The sequence below is a fragment of the Natator depressus genome, chromosome 2 (genome assembly GCF_965152275.1).
Source record: "Natator depressus isolate rNatDep1 chromosome 2, rNatDep2.hap1, whole genome shotgun sequence".
NCBI lineage: Eukaryota > Metazoa > Chordata > Testudines > Cheloniidae > Natator > Natator depressus.
Window position 1 is genome coordinate 213,030,982 of NC_134235.1, and position 27,586 is coordinate 213,058,567.

Here is a 27,586-nt window from a genome sequence, read left to right on the forward strand (position 1 = left end):
TGCATAGCATGGAGGTGATTAGAGACTGTGAGCCAAATACAGCTCTGGTTTAATTCTATTGAATTCAATGGTGTTACAGCAAGGATGATTTTTAGCCCATTGTAGTGAGCATGTTTGCCAACCTAGGAACACCCACAAAGCTGAAGGGACAATTGGCATGCAGCTTTCCACAAAGGCTCATCCCTTGAAGGACTAAAAGTCCTTCGGATGGAGAATGTGGTATTTCCAGAAATTAAAATTCCATGTTAGTTAGTCAGCATCTACAGTACTTGGCATCTATAGGTTGAATAATTTGAAGGTAGAAAGAAACCATTATCTATATGTATCTACATACCCTTGATTGTTCTTTGACCCTTTCTCCACCCCAGACCCTCTGTTTTTGCCAAAGGAGTTTTTGTTTTGTTTTTTCATTAGGCATTGGATTCAGGCAAATATTAGTCTGACTTTTGGTGAAACAAAAGTTATAATTGATGTAGTGGAGGTGCAGATGCAGTGACCCGTTATGCGTGCTGGAGTATAATTATTGTAAATCACTGATTTCTGGGCTGGTTTTGAAAACTGTTGTAAAAGTTAACTCACAAAGACAGGTGTCATAAATATAAAGGGAAGGGGTTAAGAAGCTCTGATACAGTACTATAAAATCCTCTTACCTGTAAAGGGTTAAGAAGCTCAAGTAACCTGGCTGGCACCTGACCAAAATGACCAATAAAGGGACAAGATACTTTCAAATCTGGGGGTGGGGGTGGGGAAAGGCTTTGTCCGTCTGTCTGTGTGATGCCTCTGCCGGGGACAGATCAAGAAAGCAAGCAATCCAACTCCTATAGAGTTAGTAAGTAATCTAGCTAGAAAATGCGTTCAATTTTCTTTTGTTTTTGGCTTGTGAAATTCGCTGTGCTGGAGGGAATGTGTATTCCTGTTTTTGTGTCTTTTTGTAATCCCTAGAGGGATTCTGTATGTTTTGAATCTGACTGCCTGTGAGACTATCTTCCATTCTAATCTTACAGAGTGTTTCTTTTATCTTTTTGTGTTCTTCTAATAAAGTTCTGTTTTTTAAGAATCTGATTGGGTTTTTAGTGTCCTAAAAACCCAAGGCTGGTCTGTGCTCATCTTGTTTATTTTCAAGCCTCCCCAGGGAAGGGGGTGTAAGACTTGGGGGGATATTTTGGGGGAAGACATCTCCAGGTGGTCTCTTCCCTGATTCTTTGTTAAATCACTTGGTGGTAGCAGCATACTGAATCCCAGATACGAGAAATTTTGTGTCTTGGGGAAGATTTAACCTAAACTGGTAGAAATAATCTTAGGGGGTCTTTCATGTGGGTCCCCACATCAGTACCCCAGAGTTCAGAGTGGGGAAGGAACCCTGACAACAGGTCATGATGCCACTGGTCCATCGCATCAACTATCATTTATTCACCAATAAAATAGGCACCATGCTTGACTTTCTCTATAATGCTAAGTGCTTTAACATTCAACACCAGTTGGTGGAAATATTACAGCGGCAAGAACAAAAAATCCCCAGAAACAAACTAGTAAATAACTTCCTCCTGATTTACAGATAATCGAGGTTATAATTTAATATATTTTGTTGCATTCGCGCTCCAGACACAGTGCTTTCCTTTTAATTCAAATTGGGTATGAAATCTACGTTTGAAAACTATTTTCCATGGTCAGTGCTTCTACTCCCTGGCAGAGCTCTCACAGCCATGGCTTTATTTGTGATGTGAAATAATGTTTTATTGAAACATATATTTTACACAGGTAAAAAATACTTGGGTTCATGAAAATGGGACATCATCCTAATTACTGTCACTAGCTCTTTTTGCCTTTGAGATTCTCACTTTTTATTGACTAAGCTGTGACTTGGACTATACATTTATGCAGGATAGCACGTTATTGTAGAACTCCCTTTCCATCCACCCCCCCCCCCCATGCAGGCTACCCAGACCTTGGGCCCAACTGTGCAGGAGTATGCAAGCACTGCACACCCACTTAATCCTCTCCCCAGTAATTGGACAGGCAGTAGCTGTAGTAGGACTGAAACAGGAAAGGGAGCTGACAGCACACCAGGCAAACAGGAGAGGGAGTTGTTTTTTAACAGAGAAGTGGGAGTTGTGCTTTCTTCTTCTCCCCTTTACTTTAATTCTTGGGAAAGGGGGAATGAATGGAACCTCTACTCTCCAGTGCACCAGCTAGCACAGCTGAGCTGAAGCAGAGTGTGTTATAATTTGTTATTAGCATAGGCTAGCAGCAAATTACATCCCTCCTGCCCCCTCCCACCCCAGAGCAAGTGGAAAGTGAAGAGGGAATTGTGACTCAGAGGGATGTTTCTGTAGTTCAGTCTTTCCAGGACCATTCCTGGGATAGAACAAATTACACACCACCCCCTGCTCAGGGCTGTGCCTAAAGGCACCATCTAGCCCCTAAGGGTATGTCTGTGCTGCAATAGTAAACCTGAGGCACTGAGTCTCAGAGCCCGGTCAGCTGACTCAGGCTCATGGGAGTCGGGCTGCAGGGCTACAAAATTACTGTGTAGACATTTGGACTTTGGGTGGAGCCTGGGCTCTGAGACCAAACCCCGTTGTAGGGTCTTAGAGCCTAGGCTCCAGTCCGAGACCAAATATTCACACTGAAATTTTATAGCCTCACAGCCCAAGCCCCCAAAACCTGAGCTGAGTCAGCTGTTCCAGGCCAGCTGTGGCAGGGCTGCAAGTGTTTCATCACAGCATAGAGATGTACCCTAAGTTATTTTCTAAGGGCTTCAACCACACTGTTGTGAATTTATTCAGGTGCTATAGCTTGAGCAAAGATTGGCTTTCACTGCGGAAGAGGAATAATTGCCAAATTATAGTAAATATTATTTATTAATGTATTCTGTGTATTAGAAGATCAACAAGTATCCTGAAAACATTTTTATCAGGAAGAAGTAGGGTCTCATGATTAAAACACTGCACTTGAAACAAGAAACATTGGCCATCTTGAAGTTATAAATAAATAAAAACCAAAAGCGGATCTTCCGCTAAAACTCTCCCACCTGCAAAATGTTATCTTTTGGAATTCTTCTCTAAAATGCTTCTAACAGGCCAGCATCTGGACATGTGTTGGCATCTCATTTTTGGTAGCAAAGAATATCATAGATAAAAAGTGGAAGCAAATGGAACTCCCAGCCGAAGATGACTCATTCCAAAGGGCATGAGAGAGACTTGTTACTGGTGTACCCAAGACAAATACAGTGATTATTATGTCACTTGGGGTTTTTTGTCACATCAGCAGACGAAATAAAAAACAAGTTCACTATGCTATCAAAACTGATTAAAATATATTGGGTGAAATCCTGGGTCTACTGAAGTCAATGGCAAAACTCTCATTGATTTCAGTGAGGCCAGAATGTGATCCATTTATTATTATTTATTATTATTAATAATAATGCATTTTATTGCAGTAACACCCAGGAGCCCTAGTCTAAACCAGTACCCCATTGTGCTAGGTGCTGTACAAACACTGAACAAAAAGACCCGTGTACAGAAATTATATTATGAACACTGAGAGGTATGGCCAACTTTCAATGGAATTACTCTAGAGTTACATTATTGAAAGTAAAATAAGAATCTGGCCCTGTTCTGTGGAGTGTGATAAAAAGCCTGAGCCAATGATGCTAAAAAGTAGGTTTGGTTATGCTGGTTTCAAGAATGGCCAGCAACATGTTTGTCAAAAGTGAAAAAGCGTATCGCTTCACTATATCCCACGTGGCCACAGTAAATGCATACATATACTAATAGCACAAATCAATATATCAGGTGAAAGCTGCAGAAGAAAATCTATTTGATCAATTCTACCTGTTTTACCACATTGTCCCTGTGACCCTAGGCCCCCCCGTTAGTCACACCGTATACATTTCTACAATGTTATTTTTACAAAATATGCCTTGTGGGATATCATATGAGAACCAATAACACACTGGTTATTAATACCATTATAAAATGCATATGTTAATGTTATATGTGTAGTCATGAATTCCCTCTGTAGGATGTTACTAAAACATGTTTAAGATAAGACAGCCTAGCCTATGTAAAGGTGATAAACAGATCTGCTCTTTACAAAGGAATGTGGACTTACCTCAATTTATATATTATCAGTAAACAAAGCCATCGAGCTAAACTGGCAGAGGTTATCATGATCCTCAACTTGAGAGACAGAGAATTAACATGGCTCCTGTACCCAAGAGAGACACAGGAGACTGAATCCTCAGGATGCCTTCCTGACTTGTAAGATGAAGACATCCCTTTTAGGAACACAAGGACCAGAGAGAGATTCCATCTTTAGCCTTCACCTTAGGAGATCAAAAAACCAAGTGATTTGATCTCTGTGATGGGTCCTGACCAGGCTGGCCAGTAAAAAGCTGGAAAGGAGACCGTGGATGAGGGAAGCCCTGTTGAACAAAACTGTAACTTGCTAGATTAAGTTTAAAGACAGAGCTGATTACACTCAATTGAGAGTCTTTGTTTTGTTAAGTGATCATTAAACCTGACATCACTGATAAACAGGGTTAGCTGCTGAGTGTTAGACCTGGTGTGGGACCGGGTCCTAATGAAAGAGACTGCCCGGCCTGCAGTGAGGTTCCCCACTGCCTGCTGCAATCACTAAAAGCTGGGTTAAGTGCTGGAACCTCAGAGTGTGACAGCACAGCGAATGGCGGAAGCAGCAGCCCTAGAACGAACGACAGCAGCAGAGCGAATGGCAGTGGCCAGTGGTGCCAGAGTATAGGATGGCAACTGTGAGTCAGTTGCAGAGGCAGCAGGAGCACTCAATGTCTTCCTCTCCGTCCCCCAGTGGCAGGTGAACTCCTGTGATCTCTGGGCCTTTGCTGACCAAGGACTGCAACTGTGAGTTGGGTGCAGTGGAGAGAGAGGGCAATGGCAGGCTAAGGGAACATTTGTTGGATTTTCACATCGCAAGGTGAGAAACTGAGGCAAAGGACACTTCCCAGTGCACTCTGGGGTGGGTGTTTGCTCATGGTCACATGCTTTTGAATTGTGGTTGTGGTGTTTTCCCAAATTAATGCCAGGTTCCTTTTCCCTTTTTATTACAAATTTTTCTACAGACTGAGTGCTTGCAAGTGGGGAAGTATTGCTTCTTAGAGGGGCCCAGAGGTGGTGTTAAATTTCCCCAGATTACTGGGTGGGGGCTTGAGCTGATTCTGTTTTGCATAGTTAAGAGGAACCCCTCGATATTGAACCTGGCCCTTGTCGCTGCCGACTCAACCAGGGAGAAAGGTTACATCTCTAATCATGGTTTCACAGCGTGCTTAGAGAAAAAGGCCATGGCAGCTCATTTTCTTCAAACAGTTATTGTTGTTGTTCACATCTGAGATCCTTGATGTCATATTTTCCCATATAACCAAAATCTGGCTGGAGGCAGGGCAAAAGAGTCTACATAATTACAGACACTATCATCATAATGTCGTCTTATCCAGTACAGGATTTTATGTGACCTTCCATTCCTCAGGCCTCTAACTAGCGGGCAAAAAAGCAGCTGCCATAGCTCAGCTCCTGTATTTAAAAAGGCGTGTCATTTTCCATGGAGGGGAGTGTGCTGTCTACTTGAATAGGGCCTATTCTGGAAAGGTGACATGCAAATCGGCCCCTATTTTTTCAGAACTGACGGTTTTTATGTTTGTTTTTATGTTTGTTTTGATTTGCTTTTAAAATCTCTCTCTTGAATATTCTTTTCCCTTTATCTCTGGCCCTTCTTTTCAGTAGCATCCATATGATAGGAGTTTTGGCTCCAATTAGTTTAAATGGGGCAGTGAGAATTCCCTGACTGCTTTCAGAACAACGTCAGTTCAGGATGGGGAGACAGGAAAAACAGCATTGGTCCATGTATCTAGGGATGTAGCAGCTCTTCTACATTTCCCAGCTCCGCATTTTTAGCCCCCATGGGAAAGATAGTTTAGGGCCAGATTTTCAAAGGAACAAAAGGGAGTTATCATCTGGATGCCAACTACCCTTTGAAAATCTCTTCCCTAGTGTATTTGGGGCTTGTTCCAACTCCCACTGAAATCAATGGAGTTCTTTTTTTGATTATGGTGGGAACTGGATCAGGTCCTTCTTACATTAGCTAAATCCTAACTGGACCAATATGGGTACAAGCTAAGAGTGATCACCTGGAGATGGAAAACTAGCTTTAAAAAATACTGTGTTGCCTTATTTTTGATAAAAAGAAACACAAAAGAAAACGCAAAGGGAGGGGGTTTCTATTGAATCTGTGCAATTAGAGGTTGTAAACTCTGATCATCGCTCCAACAGTCGGGTCAAGATATAAAATCATACTTACCATGTTGCTGCACATAATGAGATAAATAGGGAGTTTTTAGTTAGCCATTCAGAGCAGACAGTCCCACTGACCTCCTGCTCCTGCAGGAGGCAGGAATAGTTTTTTGATGCAATCTCCTATTGATTGAACTGCCACATACTAACTGATGGCCAGCGTTTGAAGGATACTGTTTTAAGAAAGCTTGCAATGTTGCTTCACAAGTTCATGTCTTATTCTTAGACCAGACACACCATAAAGGAGAAAAGAATGGAGGGATACAGGAATTAAAATAGTCTGTTAGAAGCATCACTCTGTTGCTAAGCCCAAAGTGAAACATGTGGGTCTGGGTGTTGATATAGGCTTGTTTTTTCTGAACGAGGAGGGCACTGACTCCATATTAGGACAAGGAGACATTTCTTGCAGATTGATCTGCATCTAATCTGTGCTGTCTGTGGTGCATGCTGGCCAGATGCCAGTTCTTATCTCCGACTATTGATGTGTTACATCCTAAGGACCAAACAAAGTTTTAAACTAGCCTAAAATAGTTTAATACTGAAAGCAGAAGTCATATCTTGAGAATATTTTCCAAAGGGGTCAGAAATTTGGGAGCAGGATGAAATATTATGTGGGATGGGGTGAAAATATGATACCAGAACATTTAAAGCCCAATCTGACATCCACTGAAATCAATGGAAACACTTCCATTGATTTCAGTGGTAATTGGATCAGACCCTGGCTGGGAGTTGTACATACAAATATCTTCTACCCCTGTTTCCCCCTTAAAAGAGTAGCAGAATAAACCCCAACATTCATCCTTTTCTCAGTCTAGTTTTTAATGGAAATCCAGAATGAGATTTTTTAAAAATGTGACTAGATTAGAATTCAGAGATACTAAGAGATATGTTCAAGGGCAACATTTCAGAAGTGGAGTTTTACCAGAGGACGAGTTCATAAGAAATAAAATGTAATTCCAATTCCATTGTGGTTTAATAGAGAGGTCTGTAGTAATTCTCTAAGAGTGTTTAAATTTTCTAGATACCTTTTATTAGTTCAAAGATTTTAATTTCTGAGACATAAAAACCTTTGTATGTGCCAAAAATCTCAGTGAAGTGTGCACTGATAATGAAGGTTATAGAGCTATGAAAGCAGAATACACACCACACTCTTAAAGAGAAACAAACCATCACATTATTTACAATTAGAACTGGTCAAACACCAAAAGAAAAATCCCCAAGTGGTGAATAAATCACAGATTTTGGTTCACTATGATTCACAGGGTGATAGTAGTTGTTCTTCCTAAGTGTTTGGACAGCCTCATAAAAATATTTGTGAATCCCCAACATGTTGTGAATCTTGAAAATTTCACAAATTTTAGCATGAGTGATTATTCATCCTAAAGTTCATACCAGAAGTGCATTATTCATGATTCATTATCTTCCAGTTTAAAATGTTTCCGTTTTCCTGTCAGAGAGCAGGAAAAGTCACATGTAGCAGCTGATCAATCACACAGCGCAATTAGTAACTAATCAAAGCAGAGTTCACGGAACAACCATTGGCCAAAAGTTATTGACTGAAACTACTTTACCTGGTGAATATGAATGATGAATACACTGGAAAAAGATCAGGATCAGTTTACAGGATCAGTTTGCATCTCTTGCTCACCAAGGAAGAGACTAAAGTCTTGATCCTCTAGTCTGTTCAGCACAGACAAACCCCTGTGCTCCCATACCACAGCTTGCAGGATAAGGGTCTAAACTGGTAGCCAGTAGATTGAACAAGGGGTTCCAATGAGGGTATAAGTCAGAATGCACAGTGAGCCAAGGTCACTTTTTTCCAGGCTGGCAATTATTAAGGGACTGCACATTGTGGTAGTTTGATGGAAAATTTTAAATATGAATATACAAATAAACACGTGTATATGGTTCAGAATGATTCAAGTTGAGCATATTGTAAGCTTATGTGGCTGCATTACAGTATTGCTTTCACCCAGATCCTTCCTCCTCCTCTTCCCCATGACTGTCTGTTACACTAATTTGTTGTATCTTATCTTAAATTAAGTCCCAATTCCGAATTTCCCTGTCTGTACAGTATGTGTGTACACCTGTATGTGTGCACTTGCGCAGGCCACTACAAAGTTCAATGGGGCTCTACATGGTCCCAATTGCGTGCCTATGCCTAGCAAAATGTAGGACTGGTGTCTTATACCGTAAGCATAATACTCTGAGTAACCCAGCTAACCCCTTGATGATCACTTTACTACAGTTACAGTCCCCAGCTATAGATTCCGGCTCTGCAGTTGATGATTAGAACTTGGTCAGCTCTGGAAATCTCCAATTCAGTTCCTGGTGTATCAGTCAAGATGGCAGCTGCCACATTTCCCTGCAAATGGGGAAAACTAATTTTCTGGTCTTGCACCTCCTGGTGTGGGCAGCTTTGAACACAATGGTGTGGTTTGGCTGGATGCTATTGGGGTCAGGATGTTAGGAGCCTATAGGGATGAGGAGTCCACATCCCCTCTGTAATGTGGTACTATGCTCCATGGATGCTTCACCCACACTACCATTAAGGTTATTTAGAGGACAAGCTAGAGAAGGATCAAGGTTATGGGCAGAGGATCCATGAGTGTGTTGATCCATCAGCCTACCCCTAGCCTCACTCATTACAGCACAGCAACAGTGGAGAGTTTTGCAAGGTGGAGGATGATGTAGGAGATGCAGGATATCACTTGACTGATGAAACAAACTGAGGCTTGGCATTTGGACAAGGATTTAGCTCAAATGATGAGAGGCTTGGCAGAGCTTGTTGATGATCCTACCTGATAGGATTGCACAGGTGGATTTGCCATGAATTAATTGGTTATTCACTACACAGTCTAAATCTCATTCTTGGTGACTTTCAGGAGTAATGTTAGACTGTGTCATATAAAAAATAAATAATCCTTAGGGCAGCATCTGAAAGATGCCTACTGCCCTCAGTGGTACACAAACTCTACAGCCACTTAATTCCAAGGATTCTAGCACAAAAATTTATGACAGAGCCATCTGGAATGTCAAATTCTCTTGAAAAAAGAGGAGCATTAATTTTTGAAAGAAACCCCCTACAAAATGAGAACTTTTAAAATCCACTTTCATCTATGACCACAAAGCAAAGTGAAAGACGAAAGGCACAAAATAGATTAACAAATTCAGAAGGAGACAACACATTGTCATATGTCTCAGCTGCTGTGCAAGTTTAGAATAAGCTTCATTCCATAACACTGAAATGCATTTGTCACTGTTAGAAGTGACAATCAACTGTTTTGCTCCTCTGCCTTTTTGAACTGTGAGTTCATTTGATAGTACACACCACTGAATCAATTATTTTACAGCTCCATTTTATATTTCCTTTTTGTATTACATTACAGGCAGTGGAAAAGAAAGGGGAAAGCTGCTCCATAAATCAGCCTGGTTAAAGGACAGTTAGAGTGCCACCGTATACCTGCACTGATCATATCCTTGAACCAGAGGCAGAACAGAAAATGTGCTGTGAATTAAAAATAAAATAAATAAATAAAAGGAGCCCTACACAGAAGCATCTGAAGTTATCCAGGGTTGTAGCAGGGATTACTGTTTAATCCTTAAATTATTGGCCATAGAACAGGATAGAAAAAAATACATCAAGTTGAATAATCTTAATTGAAATTAAAAAAAAAATTCTACAAAACTTGCAAACTATAGTGTTGTTCAGTTCACATTTTCCTCTCTTCTCTTTCAAAATGAAGCTATAGGATGAAGGATTCATTTTTGACTTAGTTCCAGGAAAGATTATTTTGAGGTGTCTAACACAATGGCAAGGCACTTCTCTTGATTTGCTCTGCTAGCAAGCATTAGAGCATGCCGGGAGGATGCAAACTCATTCATTCATTGTTGCAGGTGTGGGTCACTAATTCAGTCCTGTGTATAAAGAAGCTGGGGTGGAGATAGGGTTCTATGGAAAGTCCTTCAGGAGAAACCCTTCAGACTGCCAAGTCTGGGGAGAAGGCTTGGCAGGAATTTAGGTTGCAGTGTGGTAACAGAACTTACTCACAAGGGATAAATGATTACAGGGAATTAGAAAATCATTAACATTTTGCACAAAATATGCCTAAACTGATGCAGCCATTATTAATAAAGGAATGAAATTCTGGCACCATTGACTTAAATAGGGCCAGGATTTTACCCAATAATGAGGAGCCAAATTCTTCTATCAGCTCTGCTGATGTAAATTAAAAATAGTGATTTCAGCTGATTTACTCTAGATTTACACCAGTGTGAGAGAATTTGTTCAATTTTATGTAATGAGGTATCCAAACTGACTGAATAAAAGTCTTTTTTTTCAGTCTGGAACAGATCTCAGCCTTTTATACTAACTGGTTATAGTAGTTTCCACTGAGACAAATTGTCTTAGGATGAAGTGTGCTGGTGGATGGGTCCTGTCAAGCACACCTATATAAATATACATGGAGAGAATGTGTGTTGATGAGTAGTTTTCATGCCCCATGAATCAAGGATCAGTGCATAACTCCCAGGTGGCCAGGAGAAGCCACCACAATGAATAAAAAGGGCTTTACACCGCTATGTTAATATATATCCTACAAGGTGACATAACATATCACCCGCACTGCTTCCCGCAGCTCCCATCGGCCGGAACAGCGAACTGCAGCCACTGGGAGCTGCAGGCGGCTGTGCTTCCGGATGGTCAATGTAAACACTGTTTTGTGGCCCACCAGCGGAGTACCCTGACACACGCGCAGCAGGTTGCCCACCACTACTCCTGATCCTTGACTATCTGAGGGAGATCGAGAGGCTCCCAGTGTAACTTAGTTTTGGGGACCTCCACAGGCTGCTCTGTTGGCTTCAGTGCTGTGGGCTGTGCCCCAGTCCCTGCTATGCCCCCAGCTCCACCCCTGGCACATCCCCTATGCTGGGATTTGTGAGGTGTCCATGGAAGGCAAACATACAGCTGTCTATTGCAGTACCTATCCTAAGGGAATCCTCCACCAACTGGAATGGGACCATTTTAGAGTCCTTTTACACTTTTGTGGCCCTTTTACATGTAAAGGGGACAGAGCAGGGATGAGGCTTTCATCCCTCATAATAAAGAGCTAGATTCAAGGCTAGCTCTTTCAAATGTTCCCAGTAGCAGTAAAAGACCTAATTTCCTTGCATGACCTATGTAAGAACCAGGCAAAATTGCAGTACTAGGCTCAGGGAAGAAAAAGTGTGAGTCGTTTCAATAAGAGAATATTTAAAAGGCTGAAGCAGTACACTCTACTACTTGAACACATCATACGGTTCTATGTCTTACGCAGAATAAAAGGGAGGCATTGGAGGAAAAATCCAGGCGGTACTGCAATTCTGACATTCCATTCTCATAATAAAGATTACAGTGTAAAACAATGGTACACCATGAATTCACTTGAATTAAATTCAATCTATTTTAATTTCTTCTGGACAAGTGCAATATATTTCTGGAAAACACAGAAAACCAGCAAAAACATTCTGCAATCGATGAACGTTTTTGTTCACTTGTGTTTTAACAGCCTGTTTAAGAAGTTGGTTAATCACTCCTCTAGTGTGTTAAGAACAGCTGCCAGTGAGACCTTTAGAATATTAAAGTCTCAGCAGGTCACACACTGGCCTCTTGATACAGTGAATAACCACTAACTTCACCACTGATAATTTAATCATCAATAAATTGCCATCTTTAATAATAAAGAATAGTACTGACAACTGTAGGTGAATAGATTTAAAATGTAACATGAACTGAATCAAGCTCCCTGTGTCCACACATCTCTGAGCTTTAGGGTGTCTAAAAACAGGATCCAAATTTGATGGCTCCAACCCATCTCTAGTTAGAACCAAGCATGTAATCCTGTAGGAAAAGGTCTGCAGCTGCACAAGCTTTAGAAGTCTCTACAAGTGTGTAGATTTCTGTGGCAAACTGAACTCCAGGAGAAAGTTAGCTTACTGTGGCAGGACAAAATGAGCAAATAACTCTATTTCAGTGGCAGGGAGTTGTGGTGAGAGGGTGGGAGATTTCCCATAAATCATAGCAGCTCATGACAACTAATCTGTTTGTGCTCTCAGAATAAGTGCTGCCCACATGTATGATCCAGAGGAGAGATGGGATTTTTTAAATGTAATTTAGATTTAAGAAGTTATTCTTGCAACATGTTAGCTGCCATTCTATTTCTGTGAAGCCTATATATGCCATTTAAGGTCTCAGACCTGTCACGTGCTAAGTGGTCTCATTTTCCACATTAGCTGAGCTGAGATTGTTCAGTACCTCACAGAAGTGTTCAATACCTTCTGGGATCATGTCCTAGAAGGGCAACATCTGGTGTTGGCTTTTCATCATTGATAAAGGTGACTTCTCCTGTTTCCAGTTCAGAAATAAATTGAACTCTTCAAGTGCAGAACAAGCACCTTGTTTTCTCCTTGTAGACAGGTTTGTTCAGATGGTAAAAAATGAAAAACTTCTTCCATGGTGTGACACTTTCTTGGGGTGACAAGAACTATGAGTGACTGTGTTACCACTATGCCTTAGCAAAAGAGAGATTTGCTGGTGCTAATCTGGGTGACAGCTCCCTGTCACCCCTGTCCATTAGCCACCCCAGATAAACTTCTCAGGACTCTGCCAGCCTTTACTTTGCCTTGCAGATAACACTTGGTGCACCCCAGTCCCCAAACCCCCTTGAAGAGCATTCCCCTGTGGTATCTAGCCCCTGTCACTGGACACTCAGTAATTACCAAATCTGCTGCCTCCGAAGAGACAGCTTATTTGATTCAACTACAAATTCACACTTCTGATAAAACAAAGAGAGGTTTGTTAACAAAGATACACTCAAGTGATACTGAGTAAGGATAGTGGACACAGATATGGTTACAAATAAAACAAAAGTATAACATTATTCTTGAAGACTAAACATAACTTTAGCAGGCTAAAATCTTTGTCTAAGCTAAGTTTCTCACCTAAAGCACCCTCTCAGTATCACTAGACCCCTGGGATAGGACCCAGCTTTCATGGACACAAAAAGCGCTGTCCTTTTTGCTTCCTCAGTGATAAATAACCAACGGGTTCCCTTTCTTCCTTCTTACAGACCTGAAACCTTTGAAATGTATCCCTTAGAAGTGTACCCCAATACAGAGTTTTTCTCCTCCTCTGTCCGTTGTTTGGTATGCTGATGCCATATTGTCTTTCTCATCCTCCCATTAACTTGCTTTTCCTGTTGACTTAATATGCAAATTAAGTTTGCTTTGTGTTGACTTACACAATGCTTGATTTACCTCAGAGACCCAGGTAAATAAACATTCTTTTATCTGGCAAAAACTTGTTTATCTACCTTGTTTACCTAGTTTAAACAAATTTTTAGCACATAATACAACTTCTTGACTAACATCCATACCTACAGCTCACAGTGCTTATGATGACCAGGAAGATATAAGCTCTCATTTGATACCTTACATGACATTTTATATAGATCAGTACCATGACTGCAATGTATTAGGTGTAGTGGTTTGTCAGGCCTGAGAGGAGTTGGTGTTAGGTATCAGTGAGGCCTTTGCCAGTTGACACTGAGGGATTCATAGAGTCAAACATACACTATCAAAGTGTAAACTATATGTCATCCATGTCATTTTGTCGATTGCTTCCATTCTAATCTGAGCCAAATGGACTCAATTTTTAAAGCAATACAGGGATGTACAGAGGTAAACATACATAGCACTTGGCACAGCACACAAAGCAGGTATGACAGAAAATCAAATGACATGAGGATCTGCTCTCTTATTGATTCAGGCATGGGAATCCTATGTGTGCATCAATGGGGAACTAGACCCCATCATTTGGGGGAAAACCCTGCCTTGAGTATAAAGCTCAAATAACTGGGATGTGCCACTGGGGAGCGTAGCCTGTGTGGGGGTAGGGAGAATGGAGGGTATATCCTCAAACTATAGAGTGGCAGCAGAGCTGCTTGCTGGCAGGTAGGGATACAGCAGCCCTTGCAGAGGAAGTAAACAGAGATGTGTGTGAGAGAGAAGAGGCAGGATTTGCTCTTATGGGCATAAGACAAGATATTAGTGAAGGTTGTCAGCATCACAGAAACATAGTAAGGTCCAAATTCTTACTTATGTGAATAGTCTCATTGACTGGCCCCCAGATGTGTACAAGGAGGAGACTAGAATGTGGTCACAAACACAAACACTTTGCATAAGAAATGCCCAAGCCATAAACAGGAAACAAGATTTAAAGAAAAAAACAACTGTGTATAATTGTCCAGACCCCATAGAGATTAATATCATACATTTTGCACGCCTCCTACATAGTTCCTTGTTCACAGCAATGCTTTTACTGCCTTTCGGAGGCTACTCTGTCTTGTAAAAGGCATCCTCCAGAGGTTTGCAGGATTTGTTGCCTTGCTACATTTAACGCATTTACTAACAAAAACAAATTGATTTTTATTTATCTGGCAAAGCAAGCCCTGATACTTTCCCCCTAATATTTAATCCTCTTTGGCAATGTAAATAATGAGAAAGACACCCTCAGATCTGATTAAGCTATAAGTTCCATTTTAAGCAATGAGAGATCAATACCATTACCAACTCCATTAAACAATCCTTATCACTTCTCCACTCTGTGTATGTGCAAGCACAGAGCTATGATTATTTTTAATATAATGCTCCAACAGTAGTCTAACCCTCCTTCCCCACCAAAAAATAAAAATAAAAATGATTCTACGGTGTCTAAAACTTATTGATCAGTCAACTATGCCTTAGGGGAGAACTTTTGCAACCCTGAAAACTTTAAGGGAATTGTTCTGCCATCATACATGGTACTCGGCATGTAAACTCACCTTTTAAAAAGTACGTCTGGGGAATGTAGAGCTCTTAAAAAGTGCTGAAATGACAGCTCTAGAGATGAAAGTCTTTTAATTATCTGCAGAACAAGGAAAGAGTGTTTCATCACTTTGCCCCTCCAGTGTGTCTTGGAAAGAACACTTCTAAGGTGAGGGGAAGTTTGTTTTTGTGCTCTTTCAAACCTGGGTCTCTCTGCTGAGCTTGCAAACAAAGAGTACAAGTTGTGCTAGTGCTAACAGCCAGATTAACCTAGTAGTGACCGAAGCCCTAAAATTTTGCACTACTCCCAGAATATTCTTCAGTCCCAATTTGCCATAAGAATTAGGCTCCAAAGTGTGGCATACTGCACTGCAAGGGACAGCTCCCTCCTCTTCCAATGAAGGTACTGGTTAGAGGGGTTCTCATAACAAATATTTTGGTGGCCTCAGAGTGTGGCCTGCTTGTGGCTGCTCTGATAATTTTTCCAAGCCGGAGCCCCGCCACCCTGGACTGAAGCCCAGAGCCCACCACTGGAGCCCTATTGCTTGAGCCCAGGGTGGGGTTGGGGTAGGGATGCTGAAGCCCAGAGCCCCAGGGCTGAAGCTGGGGAGGGAGGGGCGCTGAAGCCTGAAGCCCAAAGCCTGCCCCCAGAGCCTCTCAGCGCCCTGGAAGGTGAGTTGGGAATTCACCGGCTGCCTGCAGAGTTGAAGGTTCCTCCTCCGCCAAGCACATCCTCAGCTCCACATGTCTGCAGATGCGCTCCCTGGAGCCCCCTGGAGGCAGTGCAGTACATGGGGCCTCCCACCTTCGTCTCTGCCCAGGAGGCTGCTGTGGCTGCAGAAAAGTTCCCGGGTGGCCGCATGCGGCCATGGTGGCCACATTTGAGAAATGCTGGGTTAGGTGATCTCCCATATGTCTTCAAATGGGATCACAGTCCTTCTGTCATAGATAGTATAGGAAAGAAATTACTGTGCTAGGAAGCTAGTCCCAAAACAACCTACTGCAGCTATAGTCTGAGTCACACACAAGGGAGAAACCATTAAACTAACAGAACAGCAGGGCTCAAGGTTGCAACACCATGCAGTCAAGTTGTCCTTGCACTGGGAATACTTTTCACAGAGGCACCTTTCCAGTTACAGTGAGGGTTGCTATCTGTTGTCCCTGATGATTCAATTAATAGGTGAGGGATTTTGTGTTTAGGGCTGGCTGAAAAATAACAATGATCTTTCCCCAAAATATTAAAGCTTTCTAAATGTGTTTTTGTTTTGGTGAGGATTGAAAAGGAGATCTTTTGAAATTTTGGGGTCCCGTGAGTGCTAGAGGGGAACTGGCAACTCACATTTGAGAAAACTGGCTATTTTTTCAAAGTCCAGTTTCTGAAAGAACCCTTGAAGCAGAATGTACTGATTTAAAACAAGCCACCAAAACAAACTTCATCAGAATTTTTGTGCTCCCTTGTTAATGTTTAGAAAGAGATTTTTGGCAAAGGAAAAACTGACAATATAGAGGTGGGACTCGCCAAGGGATGTAAGTGCCTAACTCCCTTTGAGATCAATGGGAGTTAGGCACTTAAATACCTTTGTGACCCCCACCTTCGGTGACTATCCAGGTAAAAAGTGAAAATGAATATACACAAAAAGCTGTACTCAGTCTTACATCATGCTAATGTAAACGCAAAGAAAATTAATTGTAAATTGGTGTAAATCCTAAATTACTTCAGATTTACACCAGTATAACACAGAGTAGAATTTTGCTTAAACTTCTGTCAAATACATAGAGAAAACATATAGAAAGAGAACCCTTTTTTCCCTTCTGCTTCTTGTAACTATAGAAGGTACAACATTTTCAGAGAGAAATGTGATTTGATGGTGTCCCTTTTATGGTCTGTACCAGCTATAGGTTATGTCCAGATTAGTGATCCATTCATCCATTCTGCAACACTACTCTTCACACGGCTGGTGAACTGTCCCTGCCTGATCAACTCCTCTTCTGGAGGCTGGCCAGTATGTTATTGAGCATTATCAGCCATGGCTGATGCTGCTCAAGGAGATAAGGAACATACACATTGTTGTTCAGTATGTGGTTAAACTGCTCTTGGTAAATTGTTTCTTTTAAAACTTTTGTTGGAGAGGAAAAAGAGAGCACCCAGAGAAATCATTTTTAAACTTAAAAGAAAATATTACAAACAATGAAGAACACACTATATGCCATAAACCAAAGATTCCCCCCTCCACCCCCTCCCCCGCTCTCCTGCTGGTAATAGCTCACCTTTCTTGATCACTCTTGTTACAGTGTGTATGGTAACACCCATTGTTTCATGTTCTCTGTGTACATAAAATCTCCCCACTATATTTTCCACTGTATGCATCCAATGAAGTGAGCTGTAGCTCACAAAAGCTTATGCTGTAATAAATTTGTTAGTCTCTAAGGTGCCCCAAGTACTCCTTTTTTTTTTACAGATACAGACTAACACGGCTGCTACTCCGAAACCGAATATTTGTCAATATTCTTTTAACTTTGGGTCGTGGTTTGCCAGTGTCTGATAATCTAACCAGTTCCCACTCTTAATTCCAGTCCTACTTTGAACTGCTGTAACCTGCTGGTGAGCACTAAAGCAGTTTATCTGTCCCTTGAATATTTTCAAGAGTTTGACATTTTTTCTCCCACCTTGATTTGGGATGAAAAGTCAAAATCTCAAAAATTGTTGCAAACCGGCAAATTGAATTTTTTTTAGGTTCTGATAAATGTTTAATTTAAAAAAATGTGGAAAGGTTTTGTTTCAGTTTTGACCTTTTTTCTTCTTTATTTAACCTTTAAAAAAATCTAATGAGTTTAACTCTCAAAATGAAAAGTAATTTCAAATTAGAAAACTTGAATCTTTCATTTAAAAAATATTAATTCACAGCTTGTTTTGAATGGTTTTTTTTTGGGGGGGGGGTCAGGAGATTCATCAAAACTAACCCTGAATTGCCAACAAATGGCATTTTTTTCACAAAAAAAGTTTTGTTTGTTAAAAATTGCCAACCAGTTCTATTAAGCACTGACATGACATTTCTGCAGCAGAGTTGCAGTTTCTAACTTGGGAGCCACCTCATGATGGTAGAGAAGCTTGGGGTCAAGATTATTGAAGAGACTGGTTGGTAGCTAGTTGGATAGCCAAGGCTAATGTGAATACAATTTTGTCAAGACCTAGGAAAAGTTATGATCACTACCAAATGGCTTGGTAACATTAGAATAAAAGAAAAACAGCTTCAGCAAAATGTACTTCATCCTCTTAATTTCTTGTTACCTCATCACCAGATCACCTTTGCTAGCACCTCTAAAATAATACACTAATGGTGAGATTTTAAAAAGTATTTAGGCACCAAAGGATGCAGAGAGTCACCTATTGGGATTTTCCATGGTATCTAAGGCACTTCTGAAAATCCCAGTAGGCACCTATCTGCATCGCTAGGCAGCTACGATGTGATGGGGTGTGCACCCCTCACCAGCCCTGACAGAGTTAATGAGGGCCTGAGATGTCAGTTAGGTTACCTGGCGTCACCTGAAAGAGGACCAGAGTTAATTGAGAGTGAAGCCCAGCTGGGGAAGGGCTGGGATAGCACTATAAAACCAGGAAACTGAGAGCAGGAGGGAGTTGCAGGGGAAGGAACCTGCAGTCACTTCCAGGGAGGAGGGAGATTGTCAGGGACAAGGAGGAAATCCAAGGGGAGAGTAAGCCCTGGGACTCTGCCCTGGAGTCTGGCAAGAGGCTAGGATGGGGCAAATCATTCATGGATAGAGCCTTGTGTAGCAGGTGGGCCTGGGTTCCTCTACACTCATTTCTATAGTGGCAGAGCCTGAGCTGAACACTTTATGGAGACAGCATTTTGACAGTGGTCCTGTTGGACTTTGTAACACCAGAAGGTGTGGACTAAATGGTGATACGGCTGGAGAGTCAAGATACCAGAAGAACTTTAACAGCAAACACAGAGCAGAGTGGGGCACCCAGTGCAGCGGGAGCTACTTTTCCAGATTAGACATGAGGAGGCGCACTAGCAGCAAGTGGGACTCCAGTTCCATAAGGGTATGTCTACGCAGCAGCTGGGCGCTGTGACTCCCAGTGTGGGTAGACAGACTTAAGCTCAGCTTGAGCTAGCACACTCAAACAGAAGCGTGGACATTGTAGTACAGGCAGTGGCTCGGGCTAGCCTCTTTTGTTTGGACTGGGGTGGCTCGCTACCACACTGCTATTTTTAGTGCACTAGCTCAAGATGAGCTAGTACAAGTCTGTCTGTCTGTGCTGGGAACCATACCTCCCAGTTGCAGTGTAGACATAATTTAAATACCTTTGAAATTCCGGCTTTAAGTAAAATTATGCCTAATCTAGTAATTTTTTTAAACTGTCATCACACTTTTTTCTGTTACTCAGAAGGACGCTTTGAAACTCTTGCAGAAGTTAGATCAGGTGATGTAATAACAATCAAATCAGTTTGTAGCATCACCAGGGACTTCCCCTTGCCTCTGTGAAGTTGCTAGGCTACTATCTTAAAGAGACAACTCACTAGATTAATTGCAAATATAGAACTTCTTTTTAAAGCAAATACATTTATAACAACATAGGCTGAATGAAATAGACTTCTGCAGCAAGCTAAATGTTAGGACTGTAATCTTGTGGTCCTCCTTGAATACTGTATTAGGAGCAAAAGTATTGATTTTACTCCGAGAATGCAAGCTGTACCAACTCCCAGCTATGTTTCAGTCGTGAGAACTAACATGTTGTTGATGGATAAGTGCTTTGCGATTTTTCATATATTGCTTGTTTTCAGTCTATTATTTTCTAAATAAATGTGACCTGACTAAATGTGTGTTAAATATAATTGGCAAATGAATGCCTGAACGTTCTAGTGTGTCTCTAATCCAAAAGTTATTACTGTTAAACTTTCCACAGTATGCATCCGATGAAGTGAGCTGTAGCTCACGAAAGCTTATGCTCAAATAAATTGGTTAGTCTCTAAGGTGCCACAAGTACTCCTTTTCTTTTTGCGAATACAGACTAACACGGCTGTTACTCTGAATACTGTTAAACTGCTTTTTCTTTTCATTCCTTGTCTTTTGAAACTTTCCAAAGGAAGAAAAAGGTAGTTTTTATTTGTCATCATATAGAGCTTCTACTAATAAATAACATATAATAATAGCTTGTGGAAAAAATGTTTCTCTAGGTCATCTGATTATTCCTGAGTGGAGCTCATTGGCAAAAGATTTTAGTTTCTGTGGAAAACTTTTGAAAAAATTAAAACCAAAATTCATTGCCTGAATTTTTTTGTGATATATATTTGGTGTGCGTGTATGTATATGTGTGTGTGTGTGTATATATATATATATATATATATATATATAGACAAAAAACCTGAAAACTTTCAATTAAAGCAGACTTTTTTTGTGAAAATTTTCATTTTGTTGAAAAGCTGTTTTCCACAGGGGAAAACAATGCTTTGATGGAAAATTTTCAGCCAGCTCTACTTATGAATGTTTCCTCTTGCCAAAGCCCAGAATAAAATGGGTATGTGGGATTTGTGCATGGTTTTGTTTGCAACTTGTGGAAGTAGCAAAGGAAAGTCATTAGCCGTGTCACTGTTAGATCCTGATTTAGCGAGGGGACAGCAGAAATGAGGAACCTGCAATGAACTGAAAAAGCAGGTGAGGGAGTAACAGCACAGCACAAAGCTTCAGTGGGCTGGAGAAATGATGCTGAGCTGAACACACTGAAAAAGGTCTGGAATAAATACGACTTTTAAAAATCAAATCCAAGGAGCTTGAAACCATTGAGAAGATACTAAGATTAAAGAAAGGAGACTATAATTAATCAGTAGTGGGAAGCTGACTTGAGGATTTCTGCACATTGTGTATGTCTATATGTCTCAGGCTCAGACAGTGGTGCAGCTGCAGGCTACAGCTCATTGATATTCTGTATGTGAAACCCAAGGGAAATAACAGACTCAGGTCTTCTTTTGGGGTTGGAAGGCAGTGGGGAGGGAATGATGCCCTTCTAGGTTAGTTCACAGAAGATCAAGCTTGTGTGGGGCACATGATTTTTCACCTTGAAGTGCAGTGATTTATGCACAAAATGAGAGAAGAATATACCTTACTGTTTAACCCTTACCATGTTCCAGTGTAGAAAAGTGACAAGTTTGATTGCTCATATTCTACAAATGCTGCGGAATATAAACTAATTTTTCAGTGAGGGTTTGGCTCCTTTAGATTGATTGCGGTATTCATACTGCATCCTTCCTTAGGGGCAGGTACTGCTCTGCTAACACATCAACGAGGGTGTGGAAAGCCCTCAGTGCAGCATAACTCGGTAAGTCTACTTTATGACAGGAAACAGCCTGCAAAAAGGGTGAGAAGGGTGGCTCTGCCCCCCCCCCCCCCGCAGTGGCTTTCTCTGCAGCAGTTGGGTAGTGCAATGGTTTGTGGGAATGGATCAGGTGTGAAGGAGTGGCCATGGGGGCAACCATTATGTGTAGGTTTCCTCATTGCCCCATGGATTGTAGTAATGGCAGAGGAATGCTACACCAACGCACATGGTTCGCAGGGGGAGGATAACCTTTCCCCTAATTCTGAAATTTCCTGTGCAAAGCCCATTTATTCAGATGTAAGCATTTACCCCTTAAGTAGTGTCATGAGTTAAATAGTTTCTGTATGGTAATTTAAGATATTCTGCATACTTAAGGTAATGTTATCTGCTCTTAAACTAGTTCTTCTGAGATTTTACACAGAAAAGGTAGTTATGCAGAGAATCCATCTGGACGCTTCATTTTACATAAATACTTGGGGCCTGGTCCTCCTCCTATTTACAAATTTTAAAAACAGTGTAGCACATCCATTGACTTTACTGGGGTTATGACTAATTTTCACGAGTTTCACTGAAGTCAGACCACCTGGAGAGAGCGCAAATCTACTTTGGAATGAGATGGAGCAAGCCACACATCTGTCTTTTTACTTGAGCTGTGTGTGGCCAATGGTTTAAAAATTCCAGACATCATATTTACATAACATTTAAGGTAAGGAAAAGCAGTGATCCATACAAGAGGAAACATGGGAAAGGGCCCCATCAATAACAAACAAAATACATTTTGTGTTCTTTACCCAGCATGTTAATATACTTCACAAGGAGTCATGGGCATCATGCAATTAAATACTGACTCGGTCTGAATCAGTGTAGCTCCACTGAAGTAAACAGAACTGTATCAATTTACACTAGCTAAGGATTGCTTGGCTCAGTCTTTTCAGTAATTCAGACCAGTCACAAGCAGCAGCAAGTATATTCCTAAACTTGTAATGAGAAATGACTTCCAGAATCAAGGGGCATAACAACAAAAAGTTCCAACATCATGCAATTGTAAGGTGATTCTAATCTTAAGGAAAGCCTCCGAAAATGCTTTGTGATGAAAGTTCAGCCCCATCTACTGGAGAATGGCCTTTTAAAGCCAAAGTTTTAACACTAGAAATTGTACTGGCAAAGTATATATACACATGCACACCTAGAGCTGCATGAACCAGAGGTATCTGTATATATACAAATTGAGTAACTGCAGGTACACTAATATAGGACCAGATTAGGATGTGCAGTTACCTGGTACAAGTGTGGGTTCGGCATGCTTACTATTTAAATGGGCATTTTTGAAAATTTGATCCATGATGTTTTTATGTAGGTTCTATGCAGTAACCATCATCTTCCCCCTTGGCATCCTTTGTGTTCTTTCCCCTTCTTCTCTGTTGTTTTCCCCTATAAGTTTCTCTTTTTAAAAATTACTTTAGTCCTGTTCTGTCTCTAAAAAGCAAGTTTCCCTTTTGTGTGGGTGTCCTTTGTGTCTGTCATTGAAAGTTCTTCAGGGCAGGGATGATCTCATTTTCTGTCTTGTACAAACACATCATCCCACTTAATAAATATTAATAAAATACATTTCCATTTCCAGCCCAACAGAGTATGCTGTTCCTCCCATTGCCAACTCACTGAAGCCTCTGGGTGGCGCAGTAAGATTGGTGACTGTGTGAATAATGTAAGCCATTGTATGCGCCCCCACTGCTGTGTATTGGCCCTGTGATAAAAAAGGATCTAGAGATTTGGGGCATGGTCTCTGCTTCTGCCCCTCTTTTTTGCCAGCAGCCTCCAACAGCCAGCTGGAGATTTGCTGAGGCAACTTTAAATTAGATTGCAGGCTGCACTGGTTTCCAGTTATCTTGGGAAAAGGGAGGCTTGAAGTCCTCTTTGCTCCTTCCTCCTCTGCTTCAGAAGCTCTAAGTAGAGCTCTCGTGCAAGTGATGGTCAGGGCCCAACTGTTAGCTCAGATGCATTTTACATTTTGATTCACACAAGAAATATTCATGACCTCACAGACTAAAGGGCCTTAGCAATATAATCAATTATTACATGGAAATGATAAACACAGGAAGGTGATTGGATTTCTGAAGCTAACTTTTACAGTCACAGCTATTTTAATATCTAAGGCTGGGATTTTCAAAGCAGCCTAAAGGAGCTAGGCATCTGACACCCATTGAAATTCAATGTGTTTTGGGAACCAAACTCCTTTAGACTTTGTTACAACTTCCAGGCCCTCTGCCCTCCCCTCTCCTAGGGGCCACAGGGACGTGGTGCCAGCTGCTTCCGGGAGCAGTGTGGGACTAGGGCAGGCAGGGAGCCTGCCCTGGCTCCGCTGTGCGCTGCTGCCACCCTGGCGCTGCTCAAGGTAAACAGCGCCGGGCCTGGAGCCCGGAGCCCGCACCCCTCCTGCACCCCGCACCCCAACTCCCTGCCCTGAGCCCCCTGCCACATACCATACCCCTCCTGCACCTGAGCCTCCTGCCGCACCCCTCCTGCACCCCAACCCCCTGCCCTGAGCCCCCTCCTGTACCCCACACACCTCCCACGCCCTGCACTCCCTCCCGCACCCCAGCCCCCTGCCCCAGCCCCACATTCATGGCCCTGCATGCAATTTTCCCACCCAGATGTGGCCCTCGGGCCAAAAAGTTTGCACACCCCTGGGCTAGGCACACCATGCCTACCCATCCTGGCTAATAGCCATTGATGGACCGTCCTCCATGAACTTATCTAGTTCTTTTTTGAACCCTAATTGTTTTAATCTATTATTTTTTTTGGCCGGGGGGGTGGGGTCAGGAGAAAGTATTTCCCCAACAAACTCTAGTTTATACATGCCCCTTCTATTAAATACTATAACAGACATTGCCAATATCCCACATGGTCTTTTGCAGGTTGCTTTGTTACACATGAAAGGAAAACCACAATACAAACTGTGAATCCAAACTGAATGAGAAGTGCTCTCTCTCCCCTTACCTGATGTTTATTTCTTTTGTCCACTCTTCCATGCCTGTTAAAGAGAATTTCTCAGAAAAGCATTCATAGTTACTGTGGAACAGCCACTGTAAGTGAGAGATTTAAATAATACCGCCCCCACTACGTAAATGTAAAAGGCTTATTATTGTGTTGAATATAGCGAACACTTACTGTGCTGCTTCAGTACTGCTAATAAACCATATCAAGCCAATTTACCCTGTCCATTCAGTAGTCCCAGATATCAAACCTGCTGCTACAATGCTGATTTTAGTATTGGGATGAAAAGCTGGAAGCTCTGAGGCTTGACCAAATATCAGTACAGCAGGAAAGCAGGAAACCTTGATGCTTTAACTGCCTGACCAGTTGGGCTACTTTTTGAATTTCTCCAAAACAAGAGAAAAATACTGTACTCATACATCAGAATTGCACAAATGCATCTTTATTCATTCGTTTGTATTTCTTTCTCTTTTTCTTGCCTGCTGTCTGTCTTGCTTTCTTGCTCATACCTAAAAGTTAAAAACAACAAAAAATTATAATTGGCCCTTCCTTCTCTCATATTACATGTAAAACTGGAAAGAAATGCATTGTATCTGGAAACCAAACAACCAAAATCTAGACTTGAAACCCAAACAATTTGGTGATACCACTAATGATACACTTAACAACAGAGATACATTAATTAAGATGCAGTTACACTGTAATTACAATATTTTAATTTTTGATACCTGTAATCATAATTAATTCATATAACTTGAAGCTTAACTTCATGTCTGAATTACTTCCAATTATTCTTTTAGTCTCAAACTCAATACCTAATTTTTAGACTTCTGGTGAATTAACTACATGGTAGTTATGCTCTAATTAATCTGAAGTTATATTATTTCATATGTGTATTTAATGAAATATACTACAATCAGTGATTTAACAACACATCTGAATTACCTTAGTTTAAAGTGAACCCTTTTCCCTGTGTATTTCCTAACCTACCGATCTATATAACTACACTGTAATCAATAGCTCTGTATTGTCAAGTGTATCCACGTTGTCTTTCCAGCTATTTGTCTAGATGTGTATCTGTTGGGTATAAGCAAAATGTGCAAAGGCACCCATCTGAAAAGTGCACTGTGGAAAAAACAGCATGGTAAATTTAACCCACCAAGTTATTCTGTATGATTTGCACTTGGGAAATGCATCTTCCTTGTCCAACAATTGCTCATCAAAGAGCAGAATAAGCAATAACAAAACTGTGTGCACGTTTTGTCTCATTAATTCAAGGATTACTTTAAACTTTAAAAAGATCATTAATATCTTAACTATTAGTGCATCTTGGCTTTGTTTCATATCACAGCTTTATAATGCAACTTAAATTGCATTAAAGTGGAATCTCCTTCTTTGCCTTAAGTCACCATGAAAAACCAACCACCTCTATGTACTGTAGAAATTTTAAAAAAGATACTAAAGTGGTCCTAAACTTTGCTAAGGCTTCACCTTCTTTTCAATCTTACCTTGCAGCTCTTTTCAGCTTCCTGCCTTCTGCTAAAATTCATTCTCTGACGAGCCTTTGAGCTGTCAGTCTGTCTCCCTAGCCTCTCTCTCTCTCCATTGTAACTGGCAATTTGCTTGAAATTGTTTTATTCCTTCCCTGGCCATTTGACTGCAGGGAACAGTTACTTAATGTGTCTTCTTTTATAGGGGCAGTGCGCAGAAAAGGCAAGTAGGCCAATTAAGTGGCTACTGCATTAGCATTAACCTTTTTAGAAAGTGTGAGCATGGTGTCTAGAAAAGATTCAGTACTCAATCAGTTTCTCACAGCTAGAAAAGTACTATTTTTGCTTACTGACACTAATTCTTCACTCAATCTCTTGTATTGGTGAAGGCGCATTGCCAGAGTCCCTTGTTGATAGGCATATCCATTTCCAGCGTGTGGATAATTTACCCCTTCATTTCATGTGCAGTGGCAGGTTAAGAAAGTTCTTGACTTGACTGCCAATAGACCACACTTTATTAGCTATCACTTTGCCCCTCCTGTAAATCTCAAATGGGACTATTATGCCTTTTGGACATGGTTTTCAGCCAAGTACCTGTTGTTTTTATTATATTAGCATCAGTGGTGGCTAAACTTCCAAAGGTTCAGTGGTCTGGATAAGTATCCAGAATTGTAAATACTTTCCCGAACTTTCCCCAAACCAAGCCTCAGGACCTTTCCTCATGATACAACCAATCTCTTTCCCCAGTGCACCTCTTCTCCTGCATCTGCTGTCTCCTGTGGGGAGAAAGCATGACAGCTTAATATCCATCTCCACACAGTTCTTCTTCAGAGAGTGGCTCGCTCCATCCCATTCCAGTGTAGGTTTGCGCTCTCACCAGGTGAACTGATCTGATGTAGCACAACACAGTAGCCCCTCCACTAGGTCCTACTGATTTCCTCCTGGATCTATGCCTGGGAGTGTTCCTCAGTAGTGTGAAATCCTTGAACACATGAGATCCCTCTCTCCATTCTTAGTAGATTAGCAGTTTTCTTGGGCATAGAGGAAGGAAGGAAATTTGTGCACTCTCATGTTTCATAATACCATGAAGCACTATGATTAGAACTACACTCATGATTTTTCTAATTGTAAAAGCAACAAGATCAGCAGGAACTGATGGAGGGATGTCCATAACACAGGAGTGGGAAAACATGCCAGCTGTTTTTCCATTGAAGATGAGATATTCTGGGCTGGACTGAAAGACATCCCACTCTGGATATACCTGACAACATAGGTTGGTTCTAATTTGAGCTGGTTGAACATTTTGTAATCAAAGCCTTCTTCAAATGACAAATGGCTTTTTGACAAACCAGAATTTTTTTTTAACCAAAATATATAAATAAAGAAACAAAATAAAACAAATGAGTTTATTGAAAAATGTTGAGTTTGTGTTGGAAAACCAAATCTCATTTTTTGTTTGTGTGTGTGTGTGGTTTTTTTAATTGGTAACCAAAACTTATCAGTTTTTGGTTGATGAAAAAAATCTGGTTTGGGATTTTTCATCAACTCCCCTCCCCCAAACAACTGAAGGAAAAAAATGGTGGGTTGGGTTTTTCTTGGTT